Here is a 24326-nt window from a genome sequence, read left to right as displayed (position 1 = left end):
TTCAATTGCCCTCAAATTCAGTGAAAATCACACCACCTGTACATGTCCAGAGGGAGAGAATCCGAGGGAAGTGGGAATTGTTCTTAGGAAACGCTCACTCCATGTCCTCTGAAAATTGCAGAGAAAGACTGGAACACAACAATTCCAAAATTTGGGTCACTTCTGTTGTGGTGGTGTGTTCCTGCTGCTTCATGCTTCAAGAATGCTGACCTGCTCTGGTTGACAATGAACTTGTCCTAAGAAAATGGCAGAATTCAGCAAGAAAAAGATTCCAAGAAAATAAGAAATAAAGAAAAAAATTAAACCAGGCTACTTTTTTCAACTACCGGGGAAGTACTAATTAGGAACTAATTGTGTTAATAACTGCTACAACAGAACATAAATTGGGCAATGAATACTGTCCTTGTGGATAGCATGATGAACTACTGGGGTGCCTGGGTGGCTGAGTTGGTTAAGTGTTTCCTTTGGCTCAGGCTATGATCCCAGGCTCCTGGGATCGAGCCCATCAAGCTGGAGCCCAACGTCCAGCTCCCTGCTCAGCAAGGAGCCTGCTTCTCCCTCCCGCCAGCACCCCGAGTTCATGACATCTCTTACATGCACTCCCTCTTTCTCTCTCAAATAAATAAATACATAAATAAATAAATAAAATCTTTAAAAAAAATAAAAGAAACTACTTTCAGGGGCAAACAGTTTACACTCTTACACAGTCCTTTACTTTCACCAGGAGGAAACCATACTGCGTTAGCTGAAGTAATGATGTTTTATTCCAAACATTTCTCTCTACCCTGCATTCAAGCCTGGAGGGTCCCATGAAGGCCTGGGGACCCAGATTACAATCCAGGCCAGATGAAGCTGGGAATGCGGCCCTAAGTACAAGGGCAATGCCGATCTGTGCACTTTGAAACCGGTCAAGAAATACGCTTTTGCACCAGAGAGGTTTTCTGTCTTCCGTTTGCCAACAACTAGACAAAACAACATCTTTCTGTTCACCTCTTTCAAATAAACATAGAAACCTGAAAGTGAATATATCATGAATGTCTTAAGAAAAAACCCAATTCTTCCATTGCTGGAGGGGTTTACAGTTGGTTTTCCAAACCCATTTTCTGAACCTGTCTGCCTCAGTGCACCCGCAGACCTAGCAAACTCAGCGGGGAGTCTGAGTCACAGAATGTTCTCAGAGAAATGTGAACTGAGGCAGCTGTGAAGGGAAAGTGTGTAATTTAATGTCAAATATTAACACAAATCTTTTCCTAATTTTCTACGTGGTAGTCCTATTCCCTTGGAGGCAAGTGGTGCGAAGCATAGAAAATTCTAGGAGTGCCTCAAAATGTCAAAAACACGAGCCTGTCCACAGCCGTGGTAGCAGAAATACGACGCTTTCAGCCCCAGGCTACACCCTGATTTTCATGCCTTCCGCCCTCTGTCCTCTGATCTATTCCCTTCCTGAACCTTCCCAAACTAAAACTTCACTAAGCCTTCGGCTTTCTGAAGCCTCCTTCTTACCACTCAAGGGAACAAGTGGCTTCTCTCTCTTTTCCAGACTCCTATAACCTTTCCTCCACTCGTAACACTGCAGAAAGGAGTCTGTCCCTCTTTCTAAGAAATCCATTCCTACAAGTCAACTGCTAACAATGGCTTGAACCTCCGTCCATGCTCACTTAAGAAAAGTTAGAAGTGTATGTTAGTTAGTTAGTTAGTTAAGGGTAAGTTAGAAGTCAGCGACCGCAGAACCTTGTACCTCCCTCAGCAGTAATCACCTGGTTCCTCCCTCAACTTCCCTGAACCGTAACAATTTGACCCTCCCTGAATTACTGTATAACTTGTAACCCCTATCACAGTTTGCACGAATAAAGCAATACCTACATATGCAAGACTCCCCTCAGACACACACTCCACGGTCAGCTTCTCTCTCTACCGACGGAGTCTGGAGGTCAAACGTTGTATCTTGCACTCCTTCAGTAGAGGAAACGACGATATACATTTAAATATTTGTTCACCTAGATCATTACAACTTTGGGGAGTGGGAAAGGTAAAGAAATTTGAGTTTTGTTCTACATGGAACTCAAAATGGGTTCCTGAGTTTCCACCACAGGAGACATCGCGTTGACAAGTCTACCATGAAGAAGAGACAGCTCCTTTAAAAGCTTGCATGGGATTACGGGGGGAAGATAAGGTGCCTTCATTGTAGCGATCATGGAAGGATGGATGCTAGGTTGATGAGGAGAGAGAAATTCCTTCTGACTGGGGCTTGGGGAGATAGGAAAACAGACAATACTGAGAATAACCAAGCAACAGAATTAGGGAGTACCCTCTATGTTCTGAAAGAATTCCACAAAGTAGGAAAATATGAAGCAGTCATGGGCTTCCACTTATCCATAACCTGCCCACAAAGAAGTCTAATGGAGCACTTGGCCCATCACAAGTGAGGAAATACAGGTGGCATTTTTGGAGAAGACAGAGTTGTACCCCTTTCAGAGCAGAGCCCTGTGCCTTGGTGGAGCCATGTGCATTCCCACGATCTCTGGGACAGCTGTGGGGAAAACCAAACCCATGACCCTAAGAGGATAAGAAGAGGCAGACACAACCAGGATACCACATACGTTTATCTGCTGTGCCATGACCCAAGGGACACTCGGAGCCGGCGCAGGGAGCGGAGCTGGAGGAGAAAGTGGACATCCTTTCTTTCTGTTCCATTCAGCCAGGTGAGTAATTAAAGGTTCAGTGAGTTAGGGCTGCCCTGAGCCCCCACACATCCTGCTTTTAAGGGAAAAGGAAACAGAATGCCAGCATCAAGAAGGACACATGTAGCTGAGAGCTAATCAGGATAATTCCTTTCCTTCTGAGAACACTGGCAGCCTAGAGAATATCACAAAGCCTAGAAATAGATATTAATGACCTGGAACATAATCCATTCTCCCCAGCCATTGTGCCCTGGCCAACTCCCACAGTCTGACTGGAAATCAGAAACAGTTTAACCTACCAAGAAGAAAATATATAACAGTAACTTCTCCATAAGGTTTACTTGGAAGTATTCCATGACAATTATTATTTAAAAATTCCAAACCATAATTTTTTTAATGACGGACTTCAAGTTTTCTTTCTTTTTTTTTAAAGACATATTTATTTATTTGAGAGAGAGACAGAGATAGAGCGAGCAGCAGGGGGTGGGGGAGGTACAGAAGGAGAGAGAAATTCAAGCTGACTTCCCAGCTAGAAGCGGAGACTGATGGCAGGGCTCAGTCTCAGGATCCTGAGATCATGACCTGAGCCAAAACCAAGAATCGGACACTTAACTAACTGATCTACCCAGACACTCACTGAACCAGTTTTCTAACAAAGTAAAATCCCATGCACGTGGCCAGGAGAAAATGTGTATACGTGGGCTGTAACCACCATAGGAACTGATATGCTATCACTTGATTTCTGTCTACGTCCTTGGGAAAAGATGATCACTTCCCTGTACCAAAGAGTAAAAAGCTAAAAAAGCCAGACTTGCATTCGAGTTTCTGTTTCAGAAAAAGCCGCTGTCAATTTAAGAGATTATTTTCTGAGTTGAAAAAAGCGCCACAAAAGTGATGTAGGCAAAAGACAGTCAATCCTTCTGACCAAGGAAAATCAATCCATCAGTCAATTTTTCTGTGTCCCAAGGAAAACTGGACACAAACTCTAGCTCTTTGCTGGCCTCTGGCTTAGGGTAGCTGACAGTCCTGCGTAGCTCATGAGCTACCCCTTCGGAGTATATTTGTAGCATTAAGACTGATCTTTGGTTCTCATCCTGACTTGAGCAAACTGAGAACCCTTTTGGGCTCCATCTTTGGTAATGGGTACATTCCCAACCAGCTAGAAACCATCAGAGACGCTATCCTTAAAATCAAAATTACAAAATATATGTGTGAGCTACACTCACCAGAGCAAATACAATAAAAGTCAGAAGGTACGATTCCAAAAAACTGCAATATGATTGTTTTCTTGGCGGCTTACTTAAGTTTAATACGCTTTAAGTAAAAAGGACAACATAATTCCATTTCAAGCAGATAATTTCAGCCATCTGTCAACAAATGTTTACTAAATCTTCTCCTTGGGTTTTATAGATTCTGGGTGAGTCTTAGGCAGAGCACAGAAATGCTCTGGAATTCTAATCTAATAGGTAAGAGAAATAGACAAGAAATGAACCATCATACAATACAGGATGTGAAACATCATATGAAAGGGCACAAAAACTGTTACGGAAACATGACGAGAATGATCATTCTGGTTGCTAGAATTGGGAAAGGCTGATCGGGGAGAGAACACCTGAGCTAGGTCTGAAGGAAGAAGGATCTCAGGGTAGAATGGGGACAGGCCATGCAGAATAGGTGATGACGTAAAGTAAAGCCATCTCAGCACGGGCAAGTAGGGACCATGCTCCAAGTGGCAAGTAGTCTCCTGGTGGAACTTCTAGAACACTGAGTCAGACTGTTCACTTGCTAATCATCTCAGCTCTGAGTGACAGAAGCCCAGCGCCAACCCCCTTTGGCCCAAGGAGATTTGGCTCATGGTTGTGTGTGGCTCATGAAACCCAACTGAATTAGACTCAGGCATGTTTCCATCTCAGCATGCCTCAAGGACAACGGACGCTCTCCTGTGGATTCTGGAACGTACATATTGAAAGGTTCTCTGGGGTCTTGTGAAAAGACCTGGAGGTGAAGCCAGAAAAATGACTTCCAATCTGAACTTACCTGGCAACACAAGGAAGCCCACTGGTCCGCACGTTTGCACCTGGGAGGTAGGCGTGCTTACAATGTGTGGAGCACCTGAGGCAGGATGGTGGCCAGGAGGTTACAGACCCTCCCTGAGCACAACATGACTCTGCAGAAATGGCCCGACCAAAACTATAAGACAACTGGGCTACTGAACTCAGAAATATATTATCAGGCATCCAAATTCTTTCCTGAGGAAGGGAAAGGAGATTTGGGGCACAAGTCCGTTCTTACACATACACGCACACACGCACACACACACAACCAAGAAATGTGCAAATAATCTGAACAAGCCATTCCACCAGAAAAAAAAAAATGCCAAAGAGCAGGTCACTTTTCATCTTCCTATCATTTTCAGGACATGTCAAAAAAGTAAAAATGAGGGGCGCCTGGGTGGCTCAGTGGGTTAAAGCCTCTGCTTTCGGCTCGGGTCATGATCCCAGGGTCCTGGGATCGAGCCCCACATCGGACTCCCTGCTCAGCAGGGAGGCTGCTTCCCTCCTCTCTCTCTCTGCCTGCCTCTCTGTCTACTTGTGAGCTCTCTCTGTCAAATAAAATAAATAAAATCTTAAAAAAAAAAAAAGTAAAAATGAAAAATGCAACCACAGTTTTTCCATGGGCTAAAGTCAGCTGTTCCTCCCTTAACAGGACACCATTGTTTAAATAACAGTAATACAATCCAGAGGCCCATCAGAAATAATAAAATGCTTTATGAAGAGGGGAAATTAATTTCATCCATTCTAAATAAAATACATGTTTCCAGGCAAAGCTGTCAAAACAGATGAAGAAGAAAATAGTTTTTAGTAACAAAAAAACTCTCCCAGTATACCTTTTCTTTCCTGTTTGTTATTTTACAGAGCAAAGGAGAATGAGGAATACAGACTGTCACTTCTATCATCCAAGGCAGAGATTCATTCATCCATCCATATGACAAGCTTTAATGAACAGCTCCTACATGCCAAGAAAGATGCTGGGGAAAAGAAATATGAAACAAATAGTTTTTGCTGTTGGGGATGTAAGACCAGAAGGAATAAAATCCACCAATATTTTCTAAGTGTAAGAAAAAAATCATTCCTATTATTGCAACTGTCACTCAGAACAACACTTGGAAGAAACTATCGCCTTACAGATTTGGAAACTGAGGCACGCAGAGTTCAAGCAATGCATGCGAGGGCATAAAACAAGCTGTTGGTGGAGCCGGGATTCTGACCCAATGCTTGTGCCCCACACTGGACGAGGACAGACAAGGCTTTCCTTCAACATCTCCACGGGACCTGCCGAGCCCACTTCATTTGCATGGAAAATCCCATTTGGGCGTCCGGTCACTCTTGGCTTGCAGTCAGAAAACAGTCTGAATGGGGATCTAACAGGGCATCAAACTAAGTATAGCAAGTACCGGTCCACATGCAAGAAAAGATGGAAACGCTATGATGGAAGGAAGGCTCAGCTCACCTCTCCTAGCCACGACAGGTACAGTCAACAAAACCCAGCCAACATCATCAACCTGGCTCGTAATTTTCAGGATGAAAACAAGAACATCATTCCCTCTCCACCGTTAAGTTGGCACAAGTGTTTACAAGGGGAAAAACCCAGTGTTTGCATTTTGAAGCAGAATTTTTATTGTGCATGTCCTTCGGTGCAAGGATTCCACTTGTGGGAGGGCGGTAAGAGGTCGTCCGTTAGGCTCAAAAGCCTTGAGTCACTGCTCTCTCTCCCTTGTGTAATATCTCCAACTACGTACCACATCCTGCCAATTTCACTTTCAAAATGACTCTCATATCTACTTCTCACCACATTGGCACTGTGGAACATCTAAGTTTTTCCTCTTGGGATTACTAGCCTTCTCGCTGGTCTCTTCAATTCCGACTTCCTACTACTGAAATATATTCTCCATCTGCATCTCGATGTACTTTCAGAAGCACATTTCCAACAGAATCACTGTGGTGGTAAAAAAAAAAAAATATATATATATATATATATATTCAATGGTTTTGTTTTTTTTTTTTAAGATTTTATTTATTTGACAGATAGAGATTACAGGTAGGCAGAGTGGCAGGCAGAGAGAGAGAGAGAGAGAGAGGAGGAAGCAGGCTCCCAGCTAAGCAGAGAGCCCGATGCAGGGCTCGATCCTAGGACCCTGGGATCATGACCTGAGCTGAAAGCAGAGGCTTTAACCCGCTGAGCCACCCAGGTGCCCCTATTCAATGGTTTTTCAGTGCTTTTCAATTCCTTTCCCTAGCTGCAAAGGCAGACCAAGATAGGACCCCACTGTGACCTGCCACAACCTCCCGAGATGAAATCGGGAAAATGCAATTCTCTAACAAACCTCAAGTTATCAAGGATCTTACATCCCCTCAATAGTGTATGTGAAGAATTCCTTCTTTAAATCCCCATAACACTTTTCTTGCGTCTCTTTGAAATCACATGATGTTCTAGATTGAATTATTGGCAAACTTGAGTTATCCCTATGGGATTGTGCACTCCTTGGAAACAGCCTGTGTCTTCCTTCTCTCTGCATCTGTCTTCAGTGGGTTCTCCTTGAGGCAGAGCCTGTGACAGGGATTGTTGCAAGAAATTTATGGAAGCAGTGCTCTCAGAAGAAAGTAGGTGAGGAACGCAAGACACACAGTGGAAGGAGCGAGCCGAAGATGCAGCTCCAAGGGAAGTCTAGCTTTGGCCTGATCCTATGGAGCTCCAAAACACAGACCCTCAGAGGCTGTCCCAAGCAAGGTGCCAGGGTTGGGCTGATATTTACTGCATTCATGACTTATTGTCCATGGGCTACTTCCAAAGGAAGTATAACTTCCCAGGCATCTCTGTTTTAGGGGTTTCCCATGAGCCACAGACCACAGACTGAAGAAGACCACAGACGTGAACCTTAAAAACTGACATGCACAACAGCTGGGGGACAGGTGCACTCAGCCAGTAAAGGCAGTCTGGAGAATGAACTTATATTTCCTGCTGCAGAATCCCTAAGACACCTCCAACAGCGCAGAGCCAAGAGTGGATGCTGGATGCACAGCAAGGAGCCACTGAAAAGAATGATCTGAAAAGAACACATTCTTACAAACAGCACACTTACATACGTAGATCAGGCTGCTGTATCAAAGTATACCCGGACTTGGTGGCTGAAACAGAAGAGGTTTATTTCTCACAGTCCTGGAGGCTGAAAGTCTGAGATCAAGGGGCTAGTGTGGCTGATTTCTGGGGAGGACCTTCTGGTGACAGATGGCCTATTTCTCATTCCATCCTCACATGGCAAGAGGAGGACAAGGTAGCCCCTGGCCTCTTCTTCTAAAGGCACTAATCCCACTAAAGAGGGTTCCACCCTCCCCATCTGATATACCGCCCAAATGCTCTGCTCCAAATACCATCCTACTGGGGATTCATTTCAACATATGAATGGGGACACAGTCAGTAACATTGACCCTTACCCAAGAAAACATGCAAATAGAAAGAAAAATGCATGGGACTACTATGTTACCTTTCCCTGATTTAAAATAAGTTTTGGGGGGATGAACCTGGGAGGCTTAGTCGATTAAGCATCTGCCTTCAGCTTGGATCATGATCCCAGGTTTCCGGGATGGAGGCCCGGGTTGGTTGTGCTCCCTACTGAGGATAGAGTCTGTCTCCCTCTCTCTCTCAGCTGCTCCCCCCTCCCCGTTCTCTCTCTCACTCTCAAAAAAAAAAAAAAAAAAAAAAAAAGAATCTTAATAAAATGAGTTTTTGTACTCGCTATCGAGTCTGAGCTCATATGTTTAATTTTAAATTAATTCATACCCATGGAAAATGGAACATTTGCCACTCTTAGAGATTTAAGAGAAAGATTAATAAAAACATTGAGGAAAATAAATAAAATGGGAAAAAAAAATAAAAACATTGAGGGCAATTTCTGCTGAAAGTGATTATTTCATCCTTAAGGAAAGAACGCCACTCATGCCCCCATCGAGCTACTGATTACGGCAATAAATATTGACAGAAGGAGCTAAATCTTTCCTTGCATACCCCCAAGAGAGTCTCTTAGCTGTAGCCAATCACCTTCCACCTTTAAGGTCTTCTTTGGATCCATGAGTAATAAAGGAACAAATGATATTTCAGTAGGCAACATATTAAACCCATCCTGGCAAGTATTTCTGCTTTCAGTTTTATCATGTTTAAATCAATGTCTGGGATAAATCAATATGTCATCATTTTAAAGGCACCAATAAAAAATGGCTAAAATAAAATGCAGATGCTAAGGAAACTCTAACCACGTAGTTTTTGTTTGCAATATTTCACCAAGTGTATTTTGAACCCCAGCAACGTGCAAATCGTTTCACTGCAAGATACTATGAGTATGTAGAACTTGCTTCCTGCCTTCGTGATGGCTACAGTCTAGTCAGACAGATAATTAATGCATTGATAATCTAAAAGCAATGATATAATTCACTTAATAAAATGCATCACTCCCCTGACAAAGACTGGCTCTATTTCCCCAACACCTAAGTTGAAAAGTACAAATTCCTTAGCATCCAAAACCTTTCATAATCTGAGCCCTGCTCACCTTTCTACTTATCGACTTTATTTTCTCAAAACATTATTTACTGAACACCACCTTTGTGACAAGCTCCCCATCAGCTCGCCCTTGCTAGTCTCAGCTCTGTCACCCTTCCCTTGCAGGTCTGTTAAAATCCAACCATTTCCAGGATCAGCCACAGAACTAACTAACTCTCTCTCTCTCTGTCTTTCCAGAGAGAGAGTACAAACACAAGCAGGGATGGGGGGAGATGTAGAGGGAGAAAGGGAATCAAGCAGACTCCCCTCTGAGCACAGAGTCCCACACGGGGCTCGATGTCATGACCCTGACATCATGACATGAGCTGAAATCAAGAGTCAGCGCTTAAAGAACTGTGCTACCCAGGCGCCCCTGACTTTTTAAACTTTGTAATTCTGGCCAAGTTCTTTTCCTCCTCCTACTTTCCACCATGGCTGGTGGTCCATGCAGGACACTGCGCTGGGGCAAACAATGTGGCTGGTCAGGGTAGAGAACACGGCTGCAGGGGTGACGGGAAGGAATGTGTCACACTTCCCCACCTGTCTCCTTTTCCAGACTCGGAGCTCTTTAAAGTCTGAATCCACCTATAACCCCGGTCCTCAGGGCAGTGTCTGGACCATACATGTTTGTCAGGTGCTTTCTTCATGGATGCTGCGTTCCAAGAGCAGTGCAAAGGGACACTAAATTCAGGAGAACCAGGGGTTACATATGACTGAGAGCAAAAAGCACGGGAACACAGGAGTTTTCTCTGCGGAAGATGCTAATGGCTGGGTTTATTACTCCAGCAACACTAGTCGGATCCCTCACGTCCCAACCCCTTCAGACTGATGACGGGCTCGGCTCAGCCATTTGCTTGGTTGGTTCAGACAGAAAACAGTTTCCCATGTAATTCATCCATTTGCAATTTTCATCCCTGAAAAAGGAATGAGAAATAAAAGATGCTTCGACAACCAGATTTCGATCACCTGTTTGCACCTCTCAATTTGCACCATTGTCTCTTATCAAAGGTGAAGCTTCTCCTTATCTCTTTCTCCAGAGCACAGAATTTGAATCGCATTTCCAGAAGTGCTAATGGAATAATTCTTAACTTTTTTTTCCCCCATGTGGTAATTTACCGGAGGAAGATCATGGATTAATGGAATCCACAGATGACTCTAAATCCTACTTAGGGGCTTCAACAACCCCTTCAACCAAACCTTTAAATGAAACCATCACTCCTGACATAATGGACTGACTTAGGTCTCACTAACTTTCAATCTGAATATTCTTGTCAAGTAGCGGGTGTCGGAAATGGCCAAAAGGCTGGCAGCACAGGAAAAAGCCAAGATCTGAATCAGCTCTCACCTGGGTAATCAGTCACTGAATTATTGAGCTGAGTGTGTGACGCAGGCCTCACCCGTCAATGCTTTGATGCAATTTTTATACGTACCCTGCTGGTTGTAAGGAAGATCACTGATCTTGTGATAATAGAGCCTTGTTTTAGAGATCGAGACTTTCCAGACTGGTATCCTGAGCATTTCCAATGAACTCGCACCCACTTACGGGAGAACAGCTCTCAGGCATTTACACCGAAGACTGAATCTGACTGTGTATTTATTTGAATGGAAGATGTGGCCTCAAGTTTTACAGGCTTTCCGTGATGGGGCCCCAATTATCTCCCTCCAACCACCAGCCCTGTGACGAGGCACATCCGTGCACACACGAGCAGCCCACGGACTGCAGGAGATCTACTGTTGCATGGAGAAGAAAGGAAGGAGGGATAAGATGATTCTGGCTAGGACTAAGAAAGCCATGAGGCTAATCGCCGCACGTCAAGCATAAAGACACCACCCACAGTGTCCAACCATCTGTCTCCAGCCACGGCTGCTGACTTCAAACTTTTCCTCTTTGACAGCCAGCAAGTCATGTGTTTCTAATTTTTTTTAAGATTTTATTTATATTTATTTGACAGGGAGGAGCAGCAGGCAGAGGGAGAAGCAGACTCCCCACTGAGCAGGGAGCCCAATGCGGGACTCGATCCCGGGACCCTGAGACCATGACCTGAGTTAAAGACAGATGCTTAACCGACTGAGCCACTCAGGCGCCCCAAATTGTGTGTGTCGTGAACAAACTCATCTAAATGCGAAATGAAGTCCAGGGCACTCAAAGCTCCATGGGGCATCTTGGCCTTTAATCCAGTGTTTGTCCAAGGGGTGGCTGTACCCCTCTTTCCCCCCAATCCCACTCGTTATTCATCATCCCCTGTCAAAGAACCCTGTTTTCATTTCAACCCGGCTACACTAGAGAAAGTACACCGGGAACAAACAGCCTCTTCATAATGTGTCCTAAGTGTACACACGGAATATATTTCCACACATTTGCCCCTTGGTCCTATGGATAAGTTACGACCTCACAATAGACACAGCTTCCCAGAAGACACCCCAGACACTCTCTCCTCTTTGACAGTTTCCATTCCCGCCTTCTTGAAATGTACTCATCTGTGCCTCCTACAGGTACCACTACTCACGTGACAAGTGTTTCTAAGGACTTATTTTTATTTATATTTCTTTAGAGAAAATGTGCGAACAGGGGATGGGGAGCAGAGGGAGGGGGAGAGTCCCAAGCACGTTGCATGCCCAGCGCAGAGCCCGGTGTGGGGCTCGATCCCACGACCCTGAGATCACGACATGAACTGAAATCAAGAGTTGGACACTTCACCAGCTGAGCCACCCAGGTGCCCAGGTGTTTCTAACAATGTCTATGAGTGAGTACCCTTGTGAAGCACTGTACAATTAGAGAGAGACTGTACTTATGGCCTCATAGAAGAAATGATACGTATTAATGATCAGACAAGCAGGACATATGTGCCAAAGTCAGGATTTAGGTTGAGTGCACTGAGGGAGACAGGAGATATTACCGTGCTTGTTACGAAATGCTAATTTATTCCAATGCTACTAATATGACATTAAGGAACAGTTTAAGCAAAGAGTAAACATCACAGTCACTTCTGTATAATTTCATTTGCAGAAAACTGCACCCAGTTGAATTGAGTCGTCTCTGAGCACAAAAAGTACGTCCGTCACACACCTCAAATATTAACCAGCTCTCCTGGTGTGTTGTGAATCACACGCACCCACACTGAGAGTTATAAGTTTCTGTCTGGTTCCAGATAATCTCCCTCCTAGCACTTCACGTAACTCACAAGCCGCAATCCTTTTAATCAGTGGCCCAGCAAACTCCGGGTCTTGCTCAGGGTAAAGCTCATGTCTACTGTGATATGCATGTGCTGCTTAGCCAGTTTACATGTAAAAGCATGCAACCACGTTTGCTAGGGTCCCCATTGTCTTTTTATGTGCCGCAGACAAAGGTGTTGAGTGCTGTGTCCCTAACGCCATTCTCCCCATAAGCTCTGGGGTGGTGTTTGTGAAATTTGCCTATAGGGATGAATTTGGGAAATGCAGGTATCATATTAGCAGAATTAAATGCCTATGTGCATATCATCTGAAAAAGTATATACTGCATAAATATAATTTCCATAAGCCTTCACACATGTGCATTTCTTCCTCTCTCCCTCTCCCCACACATCTCCCTTCCACTCCAGCATCACTGATACAAGGAACGCCCTTTGTTCCAGCAAAGTATGCTAGAAGTTGGAACTCAGAATATGCTGTGAGTTGGAATTTTGCTGCAGCCCTAATAGAAAATGTGTTCCAACTAACCCAGACTTAAAACGTAAAGTATCACAAAAACTTGATTTCGCTATAAAACTTGTATCTGCAGCTCTTAACCCAGGACCTAACGCACCTTATACGCTTAATACATAACGAGTGAAAAGTTAATTTGGTAGAATAACTACTTCTGAGTTTTCTGTTGCTGTCACCACATTTATCGTCTCCTAGTTAAATGCTTTAAGACCTGGGACACTTTCCTAAAAGATACAAAAGAAATTAGGTATCCAAAGTACCATTAGTCTTTAGCAAGACAGAAAGCTAAGGTATCCTGTTTTCCTAACGTTAACACTGATGCCAACTTTAAAATGACCTTCTTTGAGGGGCGCCTGGGAGGCTCAGTCATTAAGCATCTGCCTTCGGCTCAGGTCATGAACCAGGGGTCCTGGGATTGAGCCAGGCATCCGGCTCCCTGCTCAGCGGGAAGCTTCTTTCTCCCTCTCCCACTCCCCCTGCTTGTGTTCCCTCTCCTACTGTGTCTCTCTCTGTCAAATAAACAAAATCTTTTAAAAAATAAAATAAAATAACCTTCTTTTAGCCATAATTTGTCCTTCAGAACATTCTAATTTTACCTCCTATTTAGAAATTATTGGCTAAATTAAAAAAAAATAAATTAAATAGATGGCTCTTCCTTGTTTTTGAAGGGTATAAACAAAGAAAGCCCAAAATAACCAACCTTGTTTCTGAAGTTGTCGGAATGTGACACTTGTTACTATAGGAACAGAGCCAGTAATTATTCATCTTTAATTTGTTTGATTAATTTAAACAGCAAAAGAATCAGAAAATTGAGAATTGACATTTGAACTGAATTAAGGAGGCAATTCAAATGCAGGTAACACTAACCGGCCTCGGGGATGAAGGGTCTAATTCAACGATAATTATAGCACAAAAAATAACTAAAATAAGTGTCAATTGATGAAGAAGATGTCCTTGTCAGTGGCTAATGAGCCCAAGAATCAAATCTGGATGCATCTGAATTGAGGGGTTTCCTTTTTTTTTTTTTTTTGAATATAGCGCCTTGTTTCTTAAGCAAGTTTCTAGCAGTTTCAAAAGCCAAGCTGAAGACTGCAGATTTCCCTAATGTGCAAACATACACGAAGCTACGTATGACTCACATATGTACCAAGAAACTACTAAAATATGACACTTAATATAAGCACAACTACATTTTTCCATCTGACGTAACCTAGAGAGAGGCACACAAGTCCCCTTTTAGAACTCCTTTCTGCCTAAAAAAAGAAAAAAAAAGCCATGGATAAAATTAAAGACTGGAAACTTTATAATATTCAAGGGAGGGCCAAAATTCTCAGAAAATTTGGACACAAAAACCTGATTATATTTTTTTCTGAAAATGTTAAACCCTGATACTAAATATGGATCTTTGTGTGCCCAAAAGGCATTACCATTTTAGAGCATTAGATATGATTTCTCAAAAATAATCTCACATATTACCCAAGGATAAAAAAGTACTACTTTTACGGAGGTGGGAAAAAGTCATAATAATATACTTAAGAAATGTAGAGAAATAATCTGAAAGTAATGGATTTGAATTGAGTGTAAAGTTCGTATTTTAACACTAATAAGGATAAGTAGGAAGGATAGGTAGAAAGCCTTCAGCTCTCATTCCCAGACATTCACAAAGACGGCTCCCGACCAGCCCCAGGAAGAGGTTCTTGGTGCATCTACAGGGAGATGATCCCCTTCAAAATACATGTGAGTTAATAACCTCCTTCCCTGGTGCATCTTGTGACTCGGTGCACAAACATGCAGACTGGAGGACTGCCACTTGGGGGCCGAGCATGGCTGTGGGTGGCTAGAGCCAACAGCGGGAGGTTAGTGCCCATTTTGAGACTTGTCACCTGTTTCTTCTAAGCTTGCGATCTCTGGTGTCCAGCCACAAAAAAGTGGGGGCTTGCAGGTAAAAGGAAAATAATGAGAGGTGTGACTTTGGGATACCCTAAGGTAGAGTCTCCCTCATGTATAGGCACTGAATTTACAAACCATCCTTTCACAGAGAAGTCTTATACCTCCCACTGCCACCGTATCGGAGCTGAACTTTGCAGACAATCTGTGGTTTCAACGCATAGCAAGATCAAGTGCAAATAACGGAGCACTTGGCCAAAAATCAAGGCAAAATCCTTAGCGCGTCCTTCCAAGCTTGTCAGGATCTGGTCAGTTCCTGGCTCTTCTTCATCTTCAATCACTTTAAAAAATAAAATCTGTGTCACTGGTTCTTCACTCGATCCTCTACAACAATCACCTGGATGCAATGCTATAGTGAAGGTCAAGACACTTTGCCCCTACCCTTCCATTCTGGTTCAGTGAGGACAGCGCAAGACCACCAAATTTACATATTTGAGCAACACTTCCAGGCGACAAAAAGCACCCTATGCTGAAAACGTGCTCCCCAAATTGTCATGCTTTCTTATCCCGCATGACATCCTTCTCTGCCATTCCTGACATTCAAGTAATACTTACCGAGCACGAGCCGAGGCTAGCTCCTATTCATCTTTCAAGCCTAATTCAAGCATGAAGTTCCCTGGTAAGAATTTCATGATCCTTACCAGCTAAATGACAGCTAAATTAGACGTCCTTTTGCTCACCAAGAGCCCTGAGTTTAGCTTTATTCTAGCATTTAAACAGCTACATTACAATGACTGGGTTACTTGCCTGTTTCCTCCACTCAACTATGGGCCTGGTACCAAGCAGATGTTTCTGACGAACGCTTAATAAATCAGAGACTAAGCGAGGGAACGAATGAATGGACTTCAGAAGTGGACTTGCAGATACGAAGCAATGCTGTGAGGCTTCATGGCCACAGCCTTGTGCTCCCAAGCACAATCCCTTTTGCACAGGATCCTGGAATTTTTCACCTTGCTTTGTAATACGGACAGATAATCCATTAAATCAGAAGTTGATTTGAGTGAATAAGCATTTTCTTTTCAAGAGGAAATACTTTATATAAGGTGAGATATTTATCAAGCTTTTTACTGCAACATGGAATGTTTGAACCAGACTGGGCCCCCTTGGGCTCAAGCCCTAACTCCCCTACCACGTCTCTAATCCTTTTGGTTGTTAAGTCTTGGGAGTATTTTAGAATGAAGTTTTAAATAAAATTCCAGGCTACTTTTTTTGGGGTGGGGGTTGAGATTTCTGATTCCAAAATAGCCACATGTATGAATCACAACTTTCTTGTGTCAAGAGTCCTAGAATTTCAAAGTTGTAGAGAGCACCTCAACCCCCTCTATTTTACATAAAAGAAAACTAAAGTTGCAGAGAGACTGCAGGAAGTTTCCAAAAGATCATGCAGTCCTCCTTCCTTCATTATTTTTATTCTATTTCAAAAGTGTCAAATAAAACTGATGACTAAGAAACACATACTTTACTTTTAGAAGAAAGTAATTCTATCCTGTATTACCCGTATTCTGGACACCTCTCCACCAAAGTGGTTTTTTAAATAAAGGACAATGGCTTTGTAGTGTTTAAATCCAGAATTAGGAGGAAACAGAAAGTGCTTCATGCGATGTGCAAGGCTCTGGTCCACAGAGCTGATCATCAGACATTCTGGAAATTAACAGTCCATGCTACAGATTCAGCAGAATCTTAATAGCATCCAAACCCACTCACCATTCACTCTCTGGTAATAAAGTGGATCCAAGATCTCCATGAAAAAGTGAGACTCACTCACTGGGTCTGCATTACGAACCCTCCCGAACTTCTTCCTAGGATTAAGGGGAGGCATCAGACTTGGACTCCTCAGGTTCCAGGAGGGTCTCTGCTACTTGTGTGACTTTGGTCAAATTACATTCTCCCTCTAAGCCTCGGTTTTACTGACTAGAGAATGGGGACACAGATAGTACTGAGCACGCAGAGCTGCTCTGAGAACTAAAAGAGATGATGCATTTAAAAATCCTTACAAGGGTTGCCTGGGTGGCTCAGTGGGTTAAGCCTTTGCCTTCGGCTCTGGTCATGATCTCACGGTCCTGGGATCGAGTTCCGCATCGGGCTCTCTGCTCAGCGGGGAGCCTGCTTCCCCCCTCTCTCTCTGCCTGCCTCTCTGCCTACTTGTGATCTCTGTCTGTCAAATAAATAAATAAAATCTTAAAAAAAAAATCCTTACCAGAAGAAATGGCCCCAGGGAGTCTCAATAAATCATCATCATCATCATCATCAACATTATCACTATTATCCACACCGGTCAGAAACAAGATAGAGGCAAATAAGGAATAAAATTGAGTCTAACGTAGCATAATTATGTGCTGGATGCTTACTGAGCCGGACACTTCTCCAGTGACTCACATGTATTCATGCTGCACAAAAAACCTATAAAGGGGTGCTTTGGTCTGAATGTTAGTGCCCCTGCCCGCCCCCCGCCCAAAGTCACACGTTGAAATCCCAGCCCCTGAAGGCAGTGGGCACTGGCCCTGGAGTGGGAAGAGGGCACCCACCAGAGAACACGGCCATGCTGGTGCCTTGAGCTTGGACTTCCCAGGCTCCGGGACTGTGACACATACATTCCCATGGCTTATAAGCTGCCCAGGCTGTGGTATTTGGTTACAGAAGCCCGAAGGACTGGGAAGAGCGTATACTACTTCACTCATCTTACAGGTGGGGAAACTGAGGCTCAGAGAAGTTCTATAGTTCCCCCAGGGTCGCCCAGGGTAGAGAGCAGACCAGATTCAAACAAGAGCCACCTTAGCATTCCTACGTTATATTATTTCTCGGGAAGCATCCCTCAGCCTGGTTCACCCAATTTGATTTCTCAGAGTTCCCTGTAGCCCGAGGACTACTAATATTCTCCTCTATTAATCTGGAGGTCAGAGACGCAATGAGCTCAGACTGAAAAACAAACGTTAGAAGTACATCGAAGCACAACAGGGTGGCCTGCTCTTCCCCAGCCCCTGCTCCACTTCCATCAGCCAAAGCATGTCGGCAAGGGACAGCAAGACAGAGAGGGCAGGCAGTGGGCTGCCAACCTGAGCACAAGTCCCTCTCGTCGTCTACCCACGACGGGCCCGGTATCACTGCACACATACTGCGTCCTTTGTGACATTCCTCCATTTCATCATCACTTCCCAGCAACCCAGGACGATCTTCACCTCCATCTTACTCAGAAGGAGACATCCACAACGCTTGGACTTCACTGCCCATCCGCAGCCAAGTTCAAATCCAAACCCAGCTCCAGGACTCCACAGACTGTCTAAGGTCAAGCCTGGTCACTGCATTAAATGGAGGGATTAATGCCAAAACAAAAGGAGGACAAAGGGCGAGAACTTCACGGTGGTCCCACATGGGTCCTGCATTTCAGGAACAACTTCGCGCATCCAGGTTTTTATAAATGCTCCGTTTTCAGGGTATGTGCTCTCATCCACGGTTCGCCTTCTCTACTGGAGCTGGGAGCCAGCCATGCCCACTTATCCCAGACCTTATGCATATTCTCACGCCCATTCCTGCCCACCTGCCTGGCTAATCCGTACCACTTGCTCACCAGGCATTTCTCAGCGTCTAGATCTTTCGCCTGACGCTAGCCCACTCCTTTGCTCAGTCTTCCCACCTACAGACCTCTCACTGAAGTAATTTCCACGATCCCTCAGCTACAAATAAGCTTCGGGTACCTGGGCATTGCCTTTTATGTTTACTTCTTATTTACCTGATTCCTTCATTATTACTTAACCTGGCTGATAAGTAAGTGTTCAATCAGTTGTATAGTCACTAATAAATGAAAATTCAAATATAAAACACAAATGGGCAAAATGGGTGAAGGGAAGTGGGAGATACAGGCTTCTACTTATGGAATAAAAAAGATAAATGACAGACAGATGATAGACATATGGATAGATGACAGACAGAGAGATGGATAGATAAAAAAACAAAAAGATGAACTTGCTTTAGATGGTCAGTATAACCTGAATACAACTTCGGGTTTATGAGACTGTTTGGTGACTTTTCCACACACATGCTCACATGCATTATCAACTACTTTGGCTCCACAATAGGTCAGTGAACAAAAAAAATCCAAAGGCCTGATTATGCCTATTCGTGATGTGGCCATAGGTAAGTCATTCCACAACTAGACTCTTGAATTTCCTTGTCGGAATCATGGGCAAGATAGCCACCCTTACAGAGACGCAGGGATGACATGAGATAAAAAATAAATACACAGCACACAGCATGGGTTCCCCCACAGTCTCTTGATATACACCCATGTATGATTCATATATTCATCTCAATCTCCTTTCAATTCCTATTCTACATGCATCGTATTTTAATTTAATTCCAGATGCATTGGTGACTATGCAGGAAACTCAACTTGTTGAGGCTACGTCCTTAAACGGGGCTTTGTGTGTAATGGGCATTCAATAAATGTTTGTTGAATGAATAAACAAACAACCGTGACCCAAGAGTTTATTATGCAATGTCTGTATGTACTGTTTATAAACATAGGTTTTAGAGCTTTGAGATCAAGAACAAAACTAGGGGTAAGCTTCATGGACAACACAGAACAAGTTCCATAGAATTAAGTTCCATTCACTGAGAGAAATTCACTCGCACTTTAAGGCAAGATGGCTAAAATATCCATAAAATACCCACATGTTTGCCCCAATCTTGTTGTTCCTATAATCTAGTTCTCTGTATCTTTCTGACCTGTAGACCTTTGTTTGGTCCCTCATGAGGACATAGATTTTTCTTTGATTTCATAGAAGTCAGAACACTCGGAATCTTCAAAAGCAATATGCTATTTTGACTACAGAAATACTGGGGGCGAAAAACTAGTTTCCTCACAAGAAAAAAACCTCAAACTATGAATGCTGGTAAGGGATATAAACTAGACTTGCTGCAATTATTTTGCAATACATACACAGACCGAATCGCAACGTTGCCTTCCTGAAACTAACAGGCTCTAGGACAATTCTGTATCAATTAAAAAACAACATCAACAAAAAAAAAAAAAAAGACATCACCAACAACTCTAATGTGTAGCCAAGAACATGAATTAAAAATGTGTCACAATAAAATCTGTCCATAATTCAGGTCTGTCAGTGATACTATTTCTATTACTATGGTATTAATTCGAAGTATCCAGCAGCACCTTACATAATGGCCCTGGTAATGTGGGTAATTATATTTTTATCCTGTCCTCTTACCTGCTACTCCTAAACCCATCCCAAGCACATATTCCGAGGACCTTTATATACACCTTTGAAGGCTCTAAGTGTGCACGTGATCTTTCTTTTTTTTTTTTTTTTAAACACAGAGCACATTATATGGCTATCATATTTCAATGGGCATTTTCTATGAGAACATCTAGAAGTTGACCAGAGCTGCAACTATCAGAAACGTGCTTGTTTTAATATCAACCTGCAGGAAAAACACAACATGATATAACAAAGCAAAACACAACAGTAATGAAAGAATCTCTCTTTTGCATCAAACATGGTGCCAGGCTCTGTGAAGGTACACAGAAGAAACAAGGGCATAGTCCCTACCCTGAAATGACTGGGTCCGGGAAGAGAAACCCGGAATAAACTGACATTCTAAATAAAAGAGCTAGTAAATAAGAATGCATTGAATGGTATCCATGAAAATTCAAAAGAGGAGAGAAAGCAGGATTAATATGGACAAGAATGATGACCACTGATGGTTACTGAGCATTATTATTGGCTGGAACTATTCTAAGGACTTCGTGAACATGAACTTATTTGAGGTTCTTCACCCTAGAAGATGCTGGTCTCTACATTTTACTAATGAAGATGCTGAGACAGTGAGCACCACAGAACTGCGTCAAGGTCACAAAGCAAGGGACCAGCCTCACCTCATTCCAATCAGTGCCCTTGATGCGTGGACAGAAATGGGTCCACTGAGGAGATGAATCTGAGGGAGAAGCTTAGATTTCCCATGTTTGTTTTTATTTCCATGAAGCAGCAGTGTATCATCAAGAGACTGTCCTGAGCACCTGGGTGGCTCAGTGGGTTAAAGCCTCTGCCTTTGGCTCACGTCATGGTCTCAGGGTCCTAGGATTGAGCCCCACATCGGGCTCTCTGCTCAGCGGGGAACCTGCTTCCTCCTCTCTCTCTGCCTGATCTCTGTCTATCAAATAAATAAAAATCTAAAAAAAAAAGAGAGAGAGAGAGAGACTGTCCCTGCAGCTCTGCCACACATTGCTGGGTGACCTTGGGCAGGGTGACCTCCGAAGCTTCAGTTCTGACATCTGTAATTGCTGGCCTGGGATTGCTAAGACCCCCTTCAGTCCCGTAGTTATCAGAGGACAATTCACATGAACAGAAGGATGATGGAAGGGTGGAGTATGAGGAGGGAGACACAAGGTAGTAGGTGAAACGAGAACAAGGAGGATGAGAACCAACAGAATCAGCCTCCGGTTCTGTAGAGCATAACTTGCCATGTCCACCTTGCTGATCTTTGTGACTTTTGTGTCATAAAAGATACAGACCATCTTAAAGAGCAAAGGAACAAAACAGACCTAGAAGTTAGGTTTACTCAGTATAGCATCGAGAACAGATGACTCTGCCAGGTAGAGAGTTTTCCTGGATCTCCGCAAACCAGGGTCGCAGCAAACTCCTCCAGGAGCCTGAGATCCCGAATGCCCCTTTTCTGAAGTGTCTGTTCATTTCCCCAGATGGCGCTTTCCCAGTTTCTGAAGACTAACTTCACCTCTGTTTTTCTGGGTTACTCCAAGACCCTTAAGAAACTCTTACTCTTTACGGGAAGTGTCTAGAGAGTAACGCTTTCCAGGGATGTCTTTACGTGGCCCGACCTGATCACACGAAAGGCGACTAGGATCGATAAAGCTAAAATGGCAGACACTTCTGCTTTATCCATAAAGAATATTCAATTCTCTCCTTGCTCTTTCCCATCTCCATGCTGTTGGACATTCTGAGCCTTGACTTCACCTGATTCTGGCGTGATTTTGCCCCTGGGATGGGGTACCTCCATATCTTGCTTTGGGTTTTGTACGGTAGGTATCTGACACTGACTTGTCCGACAATGTCATTTTATTTCTGTTTACTCAGGTTAGGATGCCGACCACAGTTCCCCCTCCAGGACGCCAACCTGGCCTGATCAGGAACACCACTCCCCTGCCTCCCCAAGACCCAGGCATTCAATAAATTGTCATTTCATAACAAATGAAAGACAAATACCGTATGTTCTCACTTAGATGTGGAATCTGGAAACAAACAAGCAAACAAAGAAACGGAACTGACACAAACAGAGAGTGGGCTCATAGTTGCCAGGGGGTGGAGTTAATGCTGACATGTTGGTCAAAGGGTACAAATTTCTGGTGATCAGGTAAGGAAGTTCTGGCAGTCTAATAGACAGCATGGTAGTTATAATCAGCAATACCGTATTATATATTCAAAATTGCTAAGAGAATAGATCTTGAGTGTTCTCACCATGACAACAATGAAAAATGTAACTATGTGACATGAAGGGTATGTTAACAAACCTCACTGTGGTAAACACTTTAGTGTATACTTGTATCAAATCACCATGTTGTACACCTTAAACCACAATGTTATATGTCAATTATAGCTCAATAAAACTGTGGGGGGATTAAAGAAAAAAGGGGCTGCTTCAATATTTTCTGAAGGATCATGTTGTCATAATTTTATTCATCTATTAGTTCTAATTGTATCTTAAAAGAAAGAGTAGATGTGCAGGAAAATACATTAAAACAGAGTTTTGATCTAGGCCATCACATAAGAATAGATACTGAAGGGAGTATTTTGACTGGCTTTATTAATGCAAAGGAAACTAGGAAATAAAACCTTCCAGAATCGGGGTGAAGAGTGGTTTGTCAAGATGCAAAACTACACGAAAAGTTTTATGATCTTCCAGAGTTACTCATGGCTGTTTTTCTTCTTAGAATCTGTGTCATCAAAAAATAGCCCATGGCTAGATGAGGTTAGTTATAATTAAAGTCTCTGCGACGAGACTGAGGGCAGCCAATAGTGACTAAACACAGCTGGCTCGGCGAGCCCTGCATTTCCTCCTCAGTGCTCATCAGATCGTGGAAGAAAATGGCATCAAGTGTTCATACTCAATCACAGACTCCATCAACTAGGAAAACTCTATATTCTTAATTTTCCATTCAGACTGTCCTACACTTGAGAGCAAGGGAAGACAGAAACATGAAGCGCATTGTATCAAGAAGGATGACGAAACACACGAAAGCTCCCGCACTTGTCCCCTCTTCTATCAGCAGAATGATTTCTGTTTTGTAGGTCAAGCATATTCAAGAAACCAAAACAAGATCTAATAAATATTGAGTAGTTTACACCATCCTAGGGGCCTCAAATACCTAAAAAGAAATGATATTTTTCAAGAAGGGAGGAAGTCCTTGCCGCTCATTCTCATTGTTACATATAATTATGATATATAGACACTGTAGCCTTATTATATGAGAAGCAATAGAAGCGTATGTAAGTGTAATAAGAAGTTCACAAGATGGGTAATTTTCTTGGAGAAAGTTGGGCCAATTTTGGGGGGGAGAGGGGCGAGGGGCAGCAAGAGAGGGAAAGAGAATCTTTAAGAAGGCTCCAAGCTCAGTGTGGGGCTGGAGGCAGGACTGGATCTCACAACCCTGAGATCATGACCGGAGCCACTTCAAGAGTCAGACGCTTAACTGACTGAGCCATCCAGGTGCCCCAGCTGGGCCAAATTTTTAAGCCTTCTTTGAAAGATGAAAATAAATTATTCTAATTTTTATCTAAGCAATATAATTTTATTTGCTCATGCAATTCACTTAGCAGTCAAACACACAGAAACATAACCCCAGTCTTTGGGTGGTATGACAAATGTCAGACAACACCAAATACCCAGACCAAATACTTTGTCAAATTTTAGTGTCTGAGGGAAACCAATTCAGGGAGAAAACATCAACCCTTAAATACTTCTGGTCTGTTTTTACAAATTCTTAAAATGTTAACACTGTCATTTGATACTAAAATTATATTTTCTTCCAGTTGCCCATTCTCAAGGAAATGACAGCCAAGATTTTAAAATTAAATGGAAACTGCTCCATTGCCTTCAGTTAGATGTGGATCCTATTACAAAATCTCCTATTACAAAAGTACAGATGTACACGTTTCGAGTAAAGGTATGTGTGTGTTGGGGTTCTTTACTAGAACTTTTGCAATTGACTTTCTTTTTTCACCTACCTGAGAAAGAGCATGCACATGGGGGGAGAGGCAGAGGGAAAGATCATCTAGAGCAGACTCCCTGCGGAGCACAGATCCCAATGCCTCTCCATCTCATGACCCTGGGATCACGACCCGAGAGCTGAAACCAAGAGGTCATGACCTAAGCCGAAACCAAGAGTCTGACACT

General features: G+C 43.2%; 1 protein-coding gene across 2 annotated transcripts in view; it reads right to left on the bottom strand.

The window, feature by feature from the left end:
- The window catches only part of PRKG1 (protein kinase cGMP-dependent 1), a 1275046-nt gene that overhangs the window by 1045436 nt on the left and 205284 nt on the right, over nt 1–24326 (bottom strand). The window lies entirely within an intron of this gene.

This window comes from Meles meles, chromosome 13 (assembly GCF_922984935.1).
Source record: "Meles meles chromosome 13, mMelMel3.1 paternal haplotype, whole genome shotgun sequence".
Taxonomy (NCBI): Eukaryota; Metazoa; Chordata; class Mammalia; order Carnivora; family Mustelidae; genus Meles; species Meles meles.
The sequence above is the reverse complement of the archived record's forward strand: the minus strand, read 5'-3'. Positions and strand labels throughout refer to the sequence as shown.